The sequence below is a fragment of the Canis lupus genome, chromosome 8, assembly GCF_048164855.1.
Source record: "Canis lupus baileyi chromosome 8, mCanLup2.hap1, whole genome shotgun sequence".
Classification (NCBI taxonomy): domain Eukaryota; kingdom Metazoa; phylum Chordata; class Mammalia; order Carnivora; family Canidae; genus Canis; species Canis lupus.
The window spans coordinates 31,329,696-31,349,233 of NC_132845.1; the positions used below are offsets into that span (position 1 = coordinate 31,329,696).

The 19,538-nt window shown below is 35.4% G+C and overlaps 1 pseudogene; it reads right to left on the minus strand.

Moving 5' to 3' along the window:
- Nucleotides 1-442: 442 nt before the first annotated feature.
- Nucleotides 443-18,399, minus strand: LOC140637715 (protein dpy-30 homolog pseudogene; annotated as a pseudogene).
- Nucleotides 18,400-19,538: the final 1,139 nt, after the last annotated feature.

The window sequence follows — 19,538 nt, forward strand, 5'->3', positions numbered from 1 at the left end:
AAGGTCCAGGGGACAAACCGTTATCTGAGCATCAGTAAACCTGAAGACGTCACTATGCCACCCTGAAATTTTCCAACAGAGCATGGCTCCAAAGGGTCTATGAAGCTGGAAGAGTACCTAGATGCAGCATTGCAGCCCCTCCATATGTGTGAGGAGAGTCTTTTTTTTGGATGCTTTAACGGATTATTTCGAAGATTATCTTAAAAACAAAGTTAAAGACAATCTGAGAAAAAAAATTGCACAGAATACACTCATTAAATAAGTATGGTGAGTAAATCAAATTAAGGGAAATATGTTTTCTTCTGCAATTCCGGAAATAAGTTTTGTTGTCCTGAAGGTTCTTATATTTCCAAAAAGGGGGAAAAAATCATGGCAATTAAAGCTGCCTATTAATCATGTAAATCTACAGTAGAAACCAAATTTTTCTGTGCTTCCCAGTAAGTCAGTTTTGATCTTCCAACTCTGCCTTGTTTTCTAAAAGATACTATGCTAGAAATTCAATGGGATTTGGTGGTCTTTGTTTTGCAAGCACAGCGAGGCCCGGTCATAAAATAGGCACGACTGTCTGATCCAGGAGGCACGGGTTGGCAAAGACTGGAGATCCACTTTCTGTTTTGATGACTTTTCTGCATTAATCTCCTCATTGTCTGCTATCCCGTCCACATTGTGAGCAAGACCGTCCTCAGAACGAGGGCTTTCTGCGACCTGCATCCGTCTCTCTGGCGTCTGTTCTGGCTCCAGGGCGGACCCTGCAAGTCACAGTCCCCGGGAGGCGGTCTGGGCGGGGGCACCGGGGGGGGGGTAGGAGGGGGGAAGGGGGGAGGGGGAGCGGGGAGGGGTGGGCCGGGACAGGGCGGGGTGGGGACCGATGGGCCGAGACAGGACAGGGTGGGCCGAGGGCGGGGCGGGGGTGGGGCTGGGGCGGGGCAGGGAGGGATGGGCCGGGGCGGGGTGGGGCAGGGCGGGGCAGGGGCGGGGCCAGGGAAGGGCGGGGCGGGGCAGGGAGGAGCGGGAGGGATAGGGCGGGGCCAGGCCAGGCCGCCTCCCGGCTGCGGAAGCCCCGCGGGCCTCTCAGGACCTTAGGACAGGTTGTCTGTTGCTCCTACAGTCCCGACTTGTCAGTCTCAGTAGTTTCAACGTGGTCCTTTTCAGCTTTGTTTCCTGTTTAACGACAGATGACTTCTGTCATAGACGCTCCAAGTTCAACTGTTGCATTATAACAGTATTACATGTCAACAGTGTGCTCATGACCTTTATTTATATAAGAAACCAAATATTTAGTCAATGTACCGTGTCTTAATCTTTGTACACCTTCCATTTTTAAGTGCTTAAATGAGTACTATACTGCAATAAAAATGTAGTGATATAATTAACCGGCCATTAAACATTTACAGATACATATATATATCTGTAATAGTAAATTATGTAAATTATGATACAAAATAATATACATTGTGATAATGATACAAAATAACAATTATTATAGTAAATTATACAAAAATACTGATTGAAAAGGATATATATATATATATATATATATCATTTTGTATCATTTGGGTAAATATCTACTAGTGCAATTGCTAGATCATAGGGTAGTTTTATTTTTAACTTTTTGAGGGGCCTCCACACTGTTTCTCAGAGTGGCTTCACCAGTTTGCATTCCCACCAGCAGTGCAACAGGGTTGCTCTTTCTCCGCATCCTCGTCAAATTCTGTTGTTTCCTGAGTTGTTAATTTTAGCCATTCTGACAAGTGTGAGGTGTTATCTTCTTGTGGTTTTGATTTGTATTTCCTTGATAATGAGTGATATTGAAGTTTTCATTTGTCTGTTAGCCTCTCAACTCTTTACTTAAGAATGCTAAAATACATACAAATTCAAAACTAAAAAAAATAGAATACCACACAGTTAAAATACGATCATTTATATTTCTCTTTGAATCTAAAAATGCCTGCAATAATTCAAGAAATTCTTTGAAGGAAGATGTTTTGAATTCCCTTTGGAATTTACTTCTGGTAACCCAGCAGAACATTTCATGATAACATTAATAGAATTTCCAGTTAGTTGTTTTATTTTAAGTCCAGCATCTTCTATTATTTTCCATTTCTATTTGAAACCTATCTAGTGTATGTGTTAATCACTTGTGTTGTATTTCATTTTTAAAAATGTTTTACATTTATTTAAAGAACAGTGCCCAATAAACATCTAATAACAACCTAACCAAAACTGTTAAACTCCTTTCATTGTATATCATTATGTATGATTATTATTTTAAAAATAACAATCTATAGTTATAGTCCTTATTTTCCTGAAGCTAACATGTTGTGTGTTATACTTCAATAAGAAAAGTTCTTTCCATACAGTTGCAATGAAACGCCGGGACACCTGCACCCCGATGTTTCTAGCAGCAATGTCCACAATAGCCAAACTGTGGAAGGAGCCTCGGTGTCCATCGAAAGATGAATGGATAAAGAAGATGTGGTCTATGTATACAATGGAATATTCCTCAGCCATTAGAAACGACAAATATCCACCATTTGCTTCGAAGTGCATGGACCTGGAGGGCATTATGCTGAGTGAAATAAGTCAATCGGAGAAGGACAAACATTATATGGTCTCATTTATTTGGGGAATATAAATAATAGTGAAAGGGAATAAAGGGGAAAGGAGAAAAAATAAGTGGGAAATATCAGAAAGGGAGACAGGACATGGAAGGCTCCTAACTCTGGGAAACGAACTAGGGGTGGTGGAAGGGGAGGAGGGCAGGGGGGTGGGGGTGACTGGGTGGCGGGCACTGAGGTGGGCACTTGGCGAGATCATCAATAGCACTAGGTGTTACTCTGTATGTTGGCAAATTGTACACCGATAAAAAATAAATTTATTATTAAAAAATTAAAAAAAGAAAAATTCTTTCCAAATAAAACAACCTTAATAAACCCATTACAAGTCGATCTTTTTTTTTTTTAAGATTTTATTTATTATTGAGAGAGAGAGAGAGAGAAAGAGAGAGAGAGAGTGAACACACAGCAGGGGGAGGGGCAAAGGTAGGAGAAGCAAACTGTTGTAAGGCTAGGTCCCTGAGCTGAGGGCAGACGCTTACCACCTGAACCACCCAGGTGCCCCTTAAGTCAACTCTTTTTAACCCTATTTATTTAAAAAATAAATAAATAAAAATGAAAATGAGCAAAAAAGAGTAATACTTTCTTATATTTTTTCAAGTTTCCTTAATATCTGGATTAACAAGACAGCTGTGCTTCCTATCTACATCTAAATATAATTGCTGTGATTTGTACCTATAGATAAAGCTAATGAAAAAAATCCTGCCTTATATAGATATGTAAGTAGAAAAGGGGGTAGTATTTTAATAACCTTTTCATACAGTGGAAGATATTCTCCTTCGTCAGGGTAGCAAAACTCCATGTGTTTCATAAACATTACTTAAAATATGGGATGTGAAACAATATGAATAAACACTTTTGTATCTTTCATTAAAATGAATTGGTTTTTCCTGTAGTTTGTTTAAGTTACAGTCTTTAAATTGTTTTTTAATTCCAGTGTAGTTAACATCAGTGTTATGTTAGTTTCACATGTACAATATAGTGACTTAGCAGTACCATATATTGTGTGCATCAAGATAAGTGTACTCTTAATCCGCTTCACCTATTTTCATTTCATTGAGAAATGCAGATTTTTCAAAAGCTGACACATTTTATTATAGTATATCAAGGGTTCACATTCATTAACAACATAAACAATGCCATCAGCTATTTCTGTAGGCATTGGGAAGCTGTCAACCTCATGGTGGTGGATAGAAAAGTTCCAAATTTCTAATTTTCTCCTGTGTCTCAGTCTGGGCTGCCATAACAAAGTAGCATAGACTGGGTGGCTTATAAACAACACACGTGTATTTTCTCACAGTCTGGAGGCTGGAAGCCCCAAATTAGAGTGCCAGCCAGCATGGTCAAGTTCTGGTGTGAGCCCTCTTCCGGTTGCAGAACGCAGACTTCTTGTATCCTGAAGAGGTGGATAGCAGAGAGAAATAAGCTTTCTGACACTTACAGGGGAACTGATCGTATTCATAAGGGCTTCCTGCCCTAATGACATCATTTATTCCTAATTACTTCCCCAAAACCCATTTCCTAATAACATCACATTAAAGGGTAATATTTCAACATATGGATTTGGAGGGGGACACCAAAATTCAGTTCATAACATCTTGAGAACTCAAATATTATAATTTTTGACAGTCACTATTGTTTTCCTTGAGGTGATAGACATGCTTTCATTCATTTTCAAGAAAACATATGATAGATATTAAAGTCTAAATAATCATCAGCTGTCAGTCATTCTTTCAGGTACAAGCAATGTTCTATGAAAAAGCTTCAAATTCTGGTTGCAACTTGATTGCACAAGTGTTTTTCTTTAAGGAAGTCATTATGGATTAGAATGCAGCAAATTGATTTATAATTTCTCTACTTTCTCAATTTTTTAAAAAAAATATGCATTCAAAGTTTGAGATTTAATAACATTGATAATTATCATGACTTTCCCAGGACATTTTCAAGTGAAACTGAAACTGCTGTAATGAGTAGTACTAGTACTAGCAGTAGGAACTTTTTTAGTTAAGAGAAGGTGGCTATAATGAGTAGTACTAGTACTTAGTATGATACTTTGTTGTTGCCACTGCTTTATGTGTGGCACTACCATTTTACACATCGTTGCTTTTGCAAGCATTGGTGTAAATGGCAATGCAGTGAAGAAGGGAAATGAAATCTCAATATTGTTATGACAATTTTTTTTATTTTTGTTTATTTATTCATGAGAGATGCAGAGAGAGAGTCAGAGAGAGAGGCAGAAAGAGAAGCAGGCTCCATGCAGGGAGCCTGATGTGGGACTAGATCCTGGACTCTAGGATCAGGCCCTGGGCCGGAAGGCGGGTGCTTAACCGCTAAGCCACCCAAGCATCTCATGACAATTGTTTTGAATTTGCAGCCTCTTTGAAAGCCCACCTGGGACCATGGGGGCTCCAGAGGCCACATTTTGAGAATCGCTGGCCTAAGGTGATTTCATTTCCAAATAATTTTTTTCTAAATGGGTGAATAGAAAGGATTGAATAGATCATCCAGCTTTGACAGCTAAAGGAACTTGAAATAGAGGAGCAGAAGGGGAAATAGAGATAAAACAATAAACAGAAGCCAGGAGGAAGTGACACTGTAACCCTGAGAGGAGACTAGAGTGCAGAAAGTTGATGATGTAGAGATGCAGAGAGGCAGAAAGGTAGAGAACAGATATAATGTGATATCAGGTCACTATAGTCCCAGGGGGAATGTTAGTGCTGTGTTAGTAATTATGTTATGGATTTCCATAAAGCCAAACTATTAAACCATTAAGAAAAATATCTTTGTTCCCTAATATTCTTACAAATAAATAGTATTTAGTTACAAAAAGCTTTAAAATACATCTTCGTCACCTGAGGTAACATTTACATGTTTTTATTTCTTGGAATTGAAAAGATTTTTTTGTAAAATAAGTACAGGTCTTTATAGCAAATTGTAATTATTTACTTGTATGGTATTTATCAGAAAGTAAATCTACTGTATCAGTATGGGACTTCATCAGGTTTCATTAGTAGAACCAAATGGATTAAGACCATGAATTCAGAAAGATATGTGTGGGTCAGCTAAAGAAAGAGAACAAAACCTTGGAGGTTGGTGACAGATAATAGCAACAGAAATAATCACCATCATATGAACAAAAGATGTTTTCTTTCTCTTTTTTCTTGCTGAAACAAGGGTGAAAGAAATTAAGATCATGTTTGTAGACCAAACATGCAGCGCAAAGATCTCAAAAAAGACCAACAGTCACACATCATTCTTAAATGTCTTTATTGCAGGTTAACTTGCTGCATTTTTGAAAAGTACAGCCAATAGGGATCACTGGCAACATCAAGTTACACTCTGGGGAGAAAACTGGGAGGAAGTTCAAAAGGAAATATCACAGTGTATAAAAACAGAGACTTTGAGAGACTGATTTGTGATTTTAAGTAGGATCAATTTGATTAGGTTTTATTGCTCAGGAACTAGTTTTACAATGCCAAGCCTCTGGACTTCTCATTAACATCTTCATGCATGATATTAACTAGATGTTTATGCATTTCAGTTACCTCTCAGCTGTTTTTGTGGCCTTTTCTGTGTGGAGAGCAATGGTGAGGCAAAGTTTCCTGAAGAAGTAGCTTTAGAAATGACATTTGAATTGTTTTAATAGAGGTAATGCCATATCTAGATGTCTAAGAAAATGTAAACCCCCCCAAACACGTAGGTTAAGGCAGTAGAGTGAGTAAAAAATTGCAAAATACTTGTACATCATGATTCATTACTGAAAGACATTGTAGTCAACATTGATTATAAGAAAAATAGAGATTATTTCTTTTCTTTGTGTTCAATTGAAAACCCAGCATAATATTTTCATAGAACTAAAAAGAAAGAGATTTAAAGTTCAACTAGAAGAATAAGATGATACTGGCCAACAGTTTCTTTTTTTTTTTTTTTTTTTTTTTTTTTTTTTTTTTTTTTAATTTTTATTTATTTATGATAGTCACACAGAGAGAGAGAGAGAGAGGCAGAGACACAGGCAGAGGGAGAAGCAGGCTCCATGCACCGAGAGCCCGATGTGGGATTCGATCCCGGGTCTCCAGGATCGCGCCCTGGGCCAAAGGCAGGCGCCAAACCGCTGCGCCACCCAGGGATCCCTGGCCAACAGTTTCGAATAAGAGTAATGATAGTGGTTTACCCTTCAGAGTGTGAAATAATAATTATAATGTTTTGGGCTGTGTATTTATGTTATGACACAGTTTTTGTCTCTTCTGTTCTATGATACATTTCATAATTAAAATGAAAAGTAGAGTGGTAGCATTAAAAGCACAAATAAACCAATGGTACAGTATAGAATAGATCCAGATTATACAAAGACTCAGTATTGGATAAAGGTAGTATCATAATTGCCAATGAAATATATTGTTATTCAATACTTGTCACTAGCACAACTGGGTAAATACTTAAAGAAACATATAATTTTATCTTCACTCCTAGAAAATTTTGAAAAGTGTAAACAAATTGTAAGTGAACAAACACTAACAATAACATGACAATCTTTGTTTTATAACACAGAAACACAAGAAATACACATACACACACCATACAAGCCAATTACATGCACATTTCAGAAATTACGGAAGTTAAATCTTTTCTATCTGAATAGTTCACACAAATTTATCAGGTAAACTATAAACTCTATAATAGGGGAAAATATGCACATAAAGTCTTTGGAATGGCAAATTAATAAATACATTAATAGAGTTAACCAAACTACGAGTCAAAGGAAACAAAAATTACGATAGTAAAATAGCAAGTGTAAATTTTAGATTAGCCTAGTTTGAAAATATAATAGTCCTCAATATCGGTATTGTATGTAGACACTTTTATATTTATTTAAGAGAATGTTAATATTAATAAAAATCTCTTTAAAATATTACATTTTCTATTAATCTAGATTGAAAAAAGTTTTATCCTTCAACTTTTCAATTCCACCCTAGGAGGCACAAGCTAATGGCATAGAGGATTAAGAGGGGGTTTATATATGAGAAGTGGTTTGATCTGAAGATCTGAAATTGGATTCCCAATATTTGGGGTGATCTTGCTGTAGTCTTCTACTTTCTAAGGATGATTTTTAAATTTTCTTTTCATCATAAAATAATTTTTTGAGCAACATTTCAGTATTGAAATGTCATAGTAAAAACAAAACCCTGTTTTAGAATTGAAAGTTTCAAAAAAAGAGAAACACATCTTTTATGCCTAATAATATAAATGGTTGTGGCTAAAGAAACATCAGGAAAATATGTTAACCAGGAAGATGAACTTAAATAGGGAAGGGAAGGTTAAAATATGCATATTTAATTCTCACTGGGCCTACAAACACAGAAATAGGTGTTAGACTGTATGAAGTTAAGATGTGGCCAAGATAAACTTGTTTTTTTTTTGTTGTTTGTTTGTTTGTTTGTTTGTTTTATAAACTTGTTTTTTAAAATAACAGCAAAGACGGGGGAAAGAATGATAGTGGCAAACACCATGGAAGAGGTTAATGTATGGACCTGGAAATAGTCATATGCATAGATGTAGATGTGATTCAATTTTATTTCTGCTTCATCATGTTTTCTGTTATACACAAATCACCATAAACTATTTTGAACCTTAATATTTAATTTATTTATACCTGGGGGATTAAGTAAGGCCGATTTCCATATGGGACAAAAGTTATACAGAAGTGAGAGCCTTCAGCCAGAGGGCTGATTGATACAAATATAAGATATGAGGAGCTGTTTTTCTGCAGTGCACACAATTGCCTTTTAGAAATATTTAATATTGGAGAAAGGACTAAATAATAAAGAAGATGAACTCATGAAACCTATAATCATTTCTTCTGATTAGAAGAAAAACCAAAGGAAAAGAATTCATAGAATATAAGTTTTTATGCCCTTAATTAACATGGAGTCTATTATTACTGCATTTGCTCTTTAAAGGGAATGAATGCCCTTTGTTGGTAAAATATAGCATGTGATGGCAAGCTGAAATGCCTGCTGTCATAACTGGAAAAAAAAAGAAAGCTAAATTAATTACAAAGATTATATTTTGAAAGGCATCAGGGAGCTTCGTGTAAACAATGAGGAGCAGATGATCAAAACTCTGGAGAGGAGAGAATTGTTTTGATGTAAGCTGATAACATCTAGCGAGCTGCTCATTTTCCCCCACTCTGGACGTATGCCAGTTTTTACTAAGAAATGTTTACTAAGTTTAGGGTCTATTTTGGAAGACAGGAAATCTAGGCCAACACTTCCAAAAGGCAGAGTAAAATCATTCACAGACTTAGTGATACTTGGAATCAAAGATCTGATTGAGAAGGCGCAGCCTCAAAAATATGACAAGCATCCACCTTAAAAACTGAAACTACACAAGGCTATTGGCTAAGGAACTGAGGTGGGAACATAAGACAAAGAATTATATGTCCTCTATCCTTTCAGAGCTGAGGAGGTAACTCCCTGGCTCTGAATTAAAGGTCTCATGGGGAAAATTTGAGTTCAAGAGTAAGATGAGAAAAACAAACTTGCTAAAACCACATCTTAACTCTAATACAGCTCAATTCCTCTCAGGATCAAGGATTTGCCTCCATATTATCTTTCTGTCAGAGAAAGGGGGACTATTTCTGCTGGAATGGAACATCATCTGGGGCCTTTGCACAATGTGAACATACAATAAAACATGCATTTTATGTCTGTGTTAACTACAATCTTATACATGTTAGAATACAACTAAAAATCACCATACATACAAAGATGACAGACTGTATGACCAATAACCAAGAAAAAAACTAAGGACACAAGAAACAAATCTAGATATATCCAGGTCTTGGAGTTGGCAAGCCAAGGACATTAAAATTACTATAGTACACATGTTCAAGAAAATAGGAAAGACTGGCAAAATAGACAAAAACATGGGGAAGCTCACCATTGAATTCTAATCTATGAAAAGAGAATCAATGTTTTCAAAATATTAAAAAATAAACACTTTATTTGAAACTAAGAAATCAATGGTTTTTAACAGTGTATTGGCCACAGAAGAAAGAGACATGGAGACAGATCAATGAAAAAATATCCAAAGGAGACCACAGAAAAGATATAATTTACAAAAAGATGTGTGTGAGGCTGGATGTTGTATGTAAACGGTGAATGTCTAAATCCTACACTTGAAAGTAACATTACCCTGTATGTTAGCTAACTGGAATTTATTTACTTATTCATTTATTTGAGAGGGAGGGAGGAGGTGCAGAGGAAAAGAGTGAGAGAGAATCTTAAGCAGACTCCACACCCAGCACAGAGCTTGACTTGGGGCTTGATCTCAAGACCCTCAGGTCATGACCTGAGCTGAAATAAAGAGTTGAGCACTTAACCAACTGAGTCATCCAGGCGCCCTTTAACTAACTGGAACTTACATAAAAACTTGAAAAAAATTAAAAAAAAATAAAAAATTACTAGAAGTGAAAAATAAAAAAGATGTGTAGGAGAGAAATGTGAGACACACACTATATGTGCACTTTTCACTATGTATATTTAAGTAAAAACATTTGCTTAATTAAAAGTAATTTTTTTCCAGCTGGTTTTGTGTCTTTAATACTACAGATATATTTTGAGGCCATTTTTATCAAATTAAAAGAAAATTACTCTGACTTTGTATTTAATTGAATTAAGTTTATAAATTATTTTATAGAGGACTGTCATTTTTATAAGTCTCATTCACATACTTATCATATCTATATCACATGATTTATTCATTTTTTAAGTGTTCTTAGTTAACTTTAAAATACTTTAACATTTTATTATTCTATTCCTGGAGATTTACTAAGTTAATTTTGAGTATATTTTGATAATTCCTATAACTCTTTTGAATAAAAATTTTATATTGTTTTTATCAAAGGGTTTTCATGATAGTGAAGCTGTTGATTACAATGTATTTATTTTGTTTTCTTATTACTATACCCTAGGTAAAAAGTCAGGTAATATGTACATCTTAATAATTCATGTCTATAATTTCCTTATTTATATCTTTGATTTTAGATTCTTTTAAAATTGTATATGGTGGAAAATTATAGTTGTTAGTGTCACTGACATACTCCTAGTATGTCACTTACTAGTGAACAGTGAACTATTACTAATGTAGTGATTCTTCCCAAGAGTGTATTCATAGTACACTGATGGGATTCTCCTCAGGAATAACCACAACCAGTGGTTAGTGACTGATACAGAATGAAAATTCAGTAAATATTTTAAATATAGATGAACGGATAGGCAAAATCATTTTCTCATCTTATAGGAGCTTTTTACTTTCACCATTTTCAAATCTTTTCCTAATTCTTTAAATTTGATCTTTTTTTCCCATATACCATACAAACCCCAGGTTATACATCATATTATGTGAATATCATAGAAATCAATCACATATTGGATCAAAATACTTCTGAAGAATTTGGAAACATCAATATTCAAAATCCAACATATGGCTCTCTATTCTTATCCTCTTTGATGAAGGTGAGGCCAAAGAGCCCATCCAAGTCAATTTTTATTTTGAGACAATGGGTGTGCAGCAGCAAGACTTCTATATTATACTTCTCTATACTTCAGTATATTGATAATAGTGTTAATACGTTCTAAAAGTAGAAATGTTTCACTCAGTTGTATGTGTATCTATGTTTCTACATCTAGAGCCATGTGAATTACAGTGATAATTTCACTCAAGGGTTAATTTTTTATTTTTTATTTTTTTTTATTTTTTTAATTTTTATTTATTTATGATAGTCACAGAGAGAGAGAGAGAGAGGCAGAGACACAGGCAGAAGAAGAAGCAGGCTCCATGCACCGGGAGCCCGACGTGGGACTCGATCCCGGGTCTCCAGGATCGCGCCCTGGGCCAAAGGCAGGCGCCAAACCGCTGCGCCACCCAGGGATCCCAAGGGTTAATTTTTTAAATTGGCTCCCATTTGTATATAATCTCCACAAAAAATTCCACTTAATAGTCATATAAAAGGATACTGTGACAATGATATTTATACATTCTGCTATAATATGAAGCATGCCTATTTAAATATCCACTAAATACAGGCATTTTCTTATTTATATCCTGAGACGCTAAATGGTCCAGATTTTCTTTTCAAGTCAGACCATAAACGAATAGGAACCCAACTATTAACTATAAACTGTTAACATTGCAAGGTAGAAGAATGAATGAATGATGCACCGCTTGGAACGCCAGAAGTCCATGGTTTATATTATGACAGCAGCATCCAAGACGTAGTTTTACCTGAACAAGTGTTACCAGTTAGAGAAGGCTGATAACACACATTCATTATAGTCAATGCTGATACTTTTCCAGATGCAGAATTATGATCTGATGTGTATAAAGTTACCTAAAGCATTGGTTCAAAAAAGGAAAAAGCTCTTTAGAGAGAACATCCCTCCAGGTGTTTTTCTTTTAATACTGGAAATGAGGTTCAGGGCAAGAATATCACTCTAGGATTCCTTAAAGCATGGTCCTGGAATTTGCCTCACTGTGGCATTATTCTGTAAAAAGGGTGTGAACATGTATCCTTAAGTACATTGATTGACTTAACTGGCATTCACATTTTGATTTTTACCCTATTGATTCACAGAGAGGTGTCCCATTGGTTTTACAACTGGCATCACTGTTTTCTTTTTTCCTATAAAGTGAAAATTTTAAACTGGAAAAACAAAAAAGAGGACCACTTAGAGCTGCTCCCGGAAATATAGAAAACAAAGGTAATATTTATCGGACACACTTACCTATGGCATGCGTGAGACTCTCTTCTTCACACGTACTCACACAGACACACACACAGACACACATACATTTAATTTATTTAAACTTAAGATGTAAATACAATTACTATTCATTTGTTGGAGATGTGGAAACTGAAAAATTAAGGTACTTTATTAAGGCTATATGGTATTTTAAACACTGTTACATACTAGTAAGAAGTAGAGCTATGATTTAAACTCAAGTGGTATATTGCATAATCCCTCATTGTAACCAACATATTGGATTTTCTGTGTTACTTCTTAAGTAGAAACTAAAAGTATAGAAACATGACTTATATCTCTAGTTCACCATGTTTATAAAACAGCACCATGCCTAACATGTACACTCAACTAATGCTCCTTTACCGTTATCTTCGTCTACTATAAGCAAAAATAGTGTCTGCAGTGTCTTCGGAGGATAGACTTTAAGTTAACAGTACTATATACTCTTGACTGTCAGATAAAAATCTTAGCAGACATTAAAAACCTCACAAGTGATTTAAATTCTTAATAATTGTAACCGAGTAACAAGAGAGAATGATCACAGCTACTTGCCCAGAATGTCCAAATTTGCCAACATTATTTACAATTGTTAATAGTACTCTTCCTTGCTCAAAACGGCATTCCAACTTCAAGAATAAATTTTATGGCAACCCTACAGCTATACCCGGGGCTGTTGACTGAATTGGGTTGCTTTTTTGTTTGTTTGTTTGTTTGTTTTTCCATAAACCACGGTGTGATGATATTTGGAGATGGAGCCTTTGGGAGGTAATTAGATTTAGATGAGGTCGTGAGGGTGAGTCCTTATAAGAAGAGACTCAAGAGACCTTGCTCATATTCACTATATGAGGACACACACAGAGGTTGTGAAACCCAGAAAGAGAGTCTTCACCAGAATTTAATTTTTGGCACCATGATCTCAGACTTCCAGCTTCTAGAACTGTGAGAATATGTTTCTGTTTATTTAAGCTCATTGTATGCTATTTTGTTATGGCGGCTTGCACTGACATACATATGGCATCAAAATATTGTGAAATGCACTATATGAAAAATAACAAAACTAATTAAATTATATGCATATAATGTCTGACTTGCTTTATATGACAACTGGAAAAAAAATGTGTCTGGCCCTCAATTATTCTTCCTCAACTCTGACTTTATTTTAAGTATAAATTTTAAATATCTTAATCTAAAAGCAATATAAGATAAATTTATATTATATAAGTTATTTAAAAATGTTATTGCACTTCTTTACAGCCAAAATACTTACTTGATTTTGATTGTCATTAATATCAGCAATCAAAATTTAGTTCCAAAATATTTTAAAGTTAACTTTTAAATAACTTCTTAGTTAGGAAAATATGTAGATGTGTTTGTGAGAAGGAAACAGAAGTCTATAGGCTATTAAGTTTTGATAAGAATTCCTTCTAAAAACAATAGAAGGGTTCATAAATCATAATTTATGGTGTCCAAATGTATCCGAATCTATGCATTTTAAATATATGGCTCCTTTGCTTCCTGGAAATCCCCAAAATAATTGTGAAGTCACCTCACACTGTGGTTTAGAACGTCATTTACATTTAAAGAATATAAAGGATTATTTTTCTTAAAAAATGAGAATGATACTGTCCCATCAATCTTTTAGACAGTATAATCAGTGAGAACGTGCCTGAATATAATTTCACTTTGGTGGCTCTGCCATGTATGATATAATTCAATTAAGATATTGGAGGAATATATATATATATATATATATATATATATATATTCATATACATATATTCATTTATTCAGTTATATCAGTTGCATTGATAATCCCAAGAACAAGACTTTAAGTTCATTAGAACCAAAAATATCCAAATTTCTAAATGCTTTTTAAAATATTTTTATTAATATTTGTACTCCCAGTACTTTGACTTTATATCACAAAACTTGATGTTTTATTCATTTGATAAGCATATATATGCTTTGTTGGGCTACAAAAGAAGCATAAGGGGAAAAACAACAAAATGCATATAGTGGCAATCAAATTTCACATTAAGAATTCTGATGCTAATATGAAGAGATAGGCTATCTGATTAAAAACTAAATAAAGTTGGGATGCCTGGGCGGCTGAGCAGCTGAGCATCTGCCTTCAGCTCAAGGCATGGTTCCGGGTTCCTGGGATGGAGTCCCGCATCGGGCTCCCTGCATGGAGCCTACTTCTCCCTCTGCCTGTGTCTCTGCCTCTCCCTGTGTGTCTCTCATGAATGAATAAATTAAATCTTAAAAAAAAAGTAAAATCAATAATAACTTTATCACAGAAACATATGCTAGTTAATAATATTTATTTCATAGCTTTTTTTTATAATTTGTATGTTATTGTTTTTGGATAAAAGCAATTTTATTTGGATATATTCTTCTCTGTGTTAAACTGGTTTTTCTTTTTGTTGTTAAATTTAAGAAGCAGCTGGTAATAAAAATGAAAATAATTATATGTAACATTTAATAAGTATTCTCTATGGACTATCACAGTACTAAGTATTTTAATCTTATATTTGCAAATCACTGCCTCACTATAATTTCATCTTAATATACGTTAAAAAATACCACTAAATTTTGGTAATGAGAGTTTGTTATAATAGGAATAAAAAACCTAAGCATCTACAAAACAAATGAGTAGTTTATAATTATTAAATTGGTAGTTTTTCTTGGTTCATTTGCATTACTACACACTTTATTGTAATAGATATTCAGACACTAGCATTTTAAGGAATTTATTAAAACCTAATATTTATCATAAACATATACATTATTTGGAAGATGGAGCCATCAGAACATGTTAAATTTCATTTAGGTGATTTATATATCTAGCATCAGTTAAATATGGGGGTTTATTCATGAGTAGATTTATGTAGCCCTGATAGTATTTTGAGTTTTAGAGGAGATTTATTTTCATACAGATTTTGAGTGAAATGAAATACACAACAACAGTCTTTAATCTGTTCCTCCCTGCTGCCCCTCCGTCTCTCCTAGGGATCTGAAATTATGGATATAATTGGCTAGATTCTCATGATAAACATTTCAAAATATTTTAGATTTTTTTCCTTCCGCTTTTTCCAATAAAGCATCTTAAAATACCATTTTTTCTCTTCCCTTCTCCATGCCTCTAAGAAGAACAGTTTCTCTGATACTTATAAGTGATTTGGAATAATGAAAAGTACATCTTGAATTTGTAATGGGAAGTGTCAGTTTTGTATATTCGAAGTCATGGACCAACAAAAGCTAAAACCAATCCCTAAACATTACATAATCTTGTGATGCCTCTCTCCCTGCTTCTTTGTTATGTATAGGGTGACCTGGGACAGTCCTGGGGTATGTCTGCTACAAAAGTATAGTACTGCTCCCTTTCTTTCTCAAATGTATCCCAGTTCAGAAGATAAATGATATGGTCACTGTATTTATGTGGAACATGATACGAACAGGAATGAAAGCAATTCAGAGGAACTTGGAAAAAGTATTTAATATGACACCACAGGAGCACTTCCAAAATATACCTCTTAGAGTAAGAGTTCCACAGGGAATACTTTAATTTCCCATGCACAGGGAAGGATGTATAGTCAATATTAACTGCCAGGATGTTATGAGCAAAAAAGAACCATGGTTCTTTATTATCTTACGACTCAAGAGAGTCACCCTAGTAACTTGGCTCCTGAAACAGCCAAAGAAGAATTTGAAATTTTTCTTTGGTACATTTATATTTATATTTTTAAATTAAATTGAATAATGTTATTAGTCCACAGTCACTTTAAGATCCCCAATGGAAAACAATAATTCAGTTAATACAGACAAGTAAATTGGCATAGCTATATATAACATTAGAATCAGTGGATAAAGGTGGGCTCTTCCCAAAGCAGAGAAAGGACTGAGATTCTGATTTAGCAGGTGTGGGCAGGAGTTTCAGAATGTGTACTGAATAGTCAAAAACAAAAAATAAATTCATATAGATAATGATAATTTTCCCCAAGGTAAGAAACACCACTCTAGCTATGGTTCACTTTGTAATATTATTTATTAGAACCTTTCATACATAAGATATTCTGCAGGGCACCAGGTAGATTGGTGGACACAAATATGATTGCTGTCATTTTTAAGACTGCAGTATAGTCAGGAAGGGAGGCAATATGAGTAAGCAAACTAAAAGTTATATGCCTGGAAACTGGTAAACGTTATCAAGAAAAAGAACAGGAAGCTATTTGTAAAAGATGAAAGAGAAAAGAGCATTTTTGATTGGTAGTGGACAGCTCCAATTTAATAGGTTTGGTATTATTATAATGCCCCCTCACCTGCCACATGAGTAGACCTGTGATTTAGATTACCAATTAAATTTCTATCTTTTAACAACAATGATTTTTTTCTTCAGCAATGGACACATGACTTAAGGATGAGAAATCACTACTCTGTCTGGGAAATTTGCTACGTATTGGAGAGAGATGCCACCTTTACTTTGAAATGAGTACCTGCAAGGATGGCTAAGCCTAGTTCAACTGGTGGACATATTTTCTACCACAGAGGAAGATCTTTCTACGAAAGTTGCCAGCACATGAGAGAGTAAAGGTCAGAGATGAAGAGACAGAGCTCGAACAGCATAGTTGTTAGTATGCTTGTTTTTCTCTACATGTAGCTCAGCTTCTTGAACTCAACTTCATTCTTTGGATTGCCCAGGTGTGTGGTGCAGGGATTCTTCATCTGGCTTACACTAGTTGGACAGTTGAGCTTCTGTCACTTGCAGTTGAAGAATACTGGCATTTTTCTAAGGGACAGGAGAACAGATTCTAGCTTTCTGCTTAATCTCAGAGATAGATAGTTCTACATTTTTTTTGCATTTTAAATAATCATATGTTTATATCTTAATATTTTTACGAATGTAGAGAGAGATGCTTTTTCTTTAAATTCTGGGATTACTTGAAAATTAGAATTACAACTAAGAAAAGTAGCATGAGTTGAATTTCTAAAAATCTGTAATTTTTCTCATCTGAGGAACTTGTAATGATCTCTGAAGTGTACCCCATATTGAAATAAGTGCTAAACCAGAAAGGAAAAAGTCTCATGATTCTCAAGGATGCAAAGTATAAGTCTTTGTGTGCAGGACACTGAAACTTCCAGGGGAGTTGAAGGACACTTGAATTGGTGGAAAGTTGGATCTCTAAATGGCTAGATGGCAAGACTAGGTTAACTTGCAGTAAAACAAAATTCACAGAAGAGAAAACTTCCAGAGGGATGAGCAATAGTCTCTTTGGAGTAAAAGGTATGACTGACTTAAGTGCTTATCACTTTAAAAGGAGATACTTCTCCATAAGTAAAACAAGAACTTCAAATAAATAATTATTTTTTTAAAAAATCAAGAGATCATCCCACAATCTATCCCCGGAGCTTTGGTGATGGCATGTCACTGGGGAGTTATGGAAGCAGACTATCCAGGTGGAGTGTTTATTACATCACTGAGTTTGCTTAACATTGTTCAGTACTGTGGTAATCAAAGTTGACCAATTTTCAGTAGTTTCATTGCTATTTAAAATAATTCTCTTGAGACAATACACCCCCTTTTTGCCTGCCTCAGGAACAGACTGCCCCAAGTGCACCACGCATTTAGAATGCGTCAGCTCAGGTAATGCTGGCAAAATTGTAATCCTTAATTAGGTGAAAGACTTCGGTCTTCCTCACTAGCCCTGGGAGAGTGGTTACCTTGGATGACTAGGAGAAGAGACAATTACCAAGCAAAACAACGACCATCAGAGAGAAAGCTTAACTACAAAATATCACCATAGACCCATGTGCAGTTCCTCCCTGTTCATTAACATACTGCATGGGGAAAAATGCAGTCTTAATACCACAGAAAAGTAACAGAATGAGGAGTACTTCCTGAGATACAGAAACTGTGGAGCATGGTGGTCCTTTTGATATTCTAATCTGTGGATATAAATTCCAAATTCTTCTCTCCTCATACCGCATTCTTAAATTAGGTGACTACACATTACACATGGCAGGTAGTGACCTTCCTTCCAGACCTATTTCCCCTACACATCTGGACGGGGAGTCTAGCCAAGATAATCGAGACAGTCTGCCAAGATAACCCAAGGTCTTGCTGCTCCAAGCATTCCCTAAAAAGTCACCTCCCATAATAAAAATTATAGCCACCACTTTTTGAGTGCTTAGACTGTGCTAGATACTGTGCTCAGAGCAGTATTAGAATATTAGAATATTATTATTCTATATTAGAATATATTAGAATATTATTACTTAATTTATAAGTATTAGAATATTCTCTAATACTTATAAAAATGTGATGGCAATATTATAATTATCACCATTTAAAAATGAAGACAATGAGTCAGAGAGAGAATAAGAGATTTATTATGCCAAAGGTAGTATATTTTTTTTCCTCAGGCTACAGAGCAACTGAAATGTACTGTCCCATAGTTGTGGAAGCCTGAGGTCTGAAATCAAGGGGTAGGAGGTTCTAAGGGGGATTCTATTTCATGTCTGTCTCCCAGCTGTCTGATGTCTGCTGTAAATTTTTGGCCCTCCTGGGCTAGTGGCTGCCCTCCAATATATGCCTCATCTTCACATGACCTTCCCTTCTGTGTCTCTTTACCTGTAACCTCCCTCTTCTTCCTCTCATAAGGACACACAGTCACTGGGTTTAGGACTAAGTCCTATATGTGCTCATCTTGAGACCCTCACCTTAACTACATCTGCAAAGGCCTTTATGCCCAGTTTGGTCATGTAGCGAGGTTCCAGGTGGACACAAGCATAGGCAATCTAGCTCCTTTCAATTACAACATTAATCTCTTGTTAAGAATCTGTTGAGGGCAGCCCAGGTGGCTCAGCGGTTTAGTGCTGCCTTTAGCCCAGGGCCTGATCCTGGAGCCCTGGGATAGAGTCCCACATCGGGCTCCCTTCTTGGAGCCTGCTTCTCCCTCTGCCTGGGTCTCTGCCTTTCTATCTGTGTGTCTCTCATGAATAAATAAATAAAGTCTTAAAAAAAAAAGAATCTTCTGTTGAAGCTTTTTGATAGACTCTAATGGCATCCTTCATTGGCTTTCATAAAGCTATCTTTTGCAGAGTACCTCAACAAGCTGAA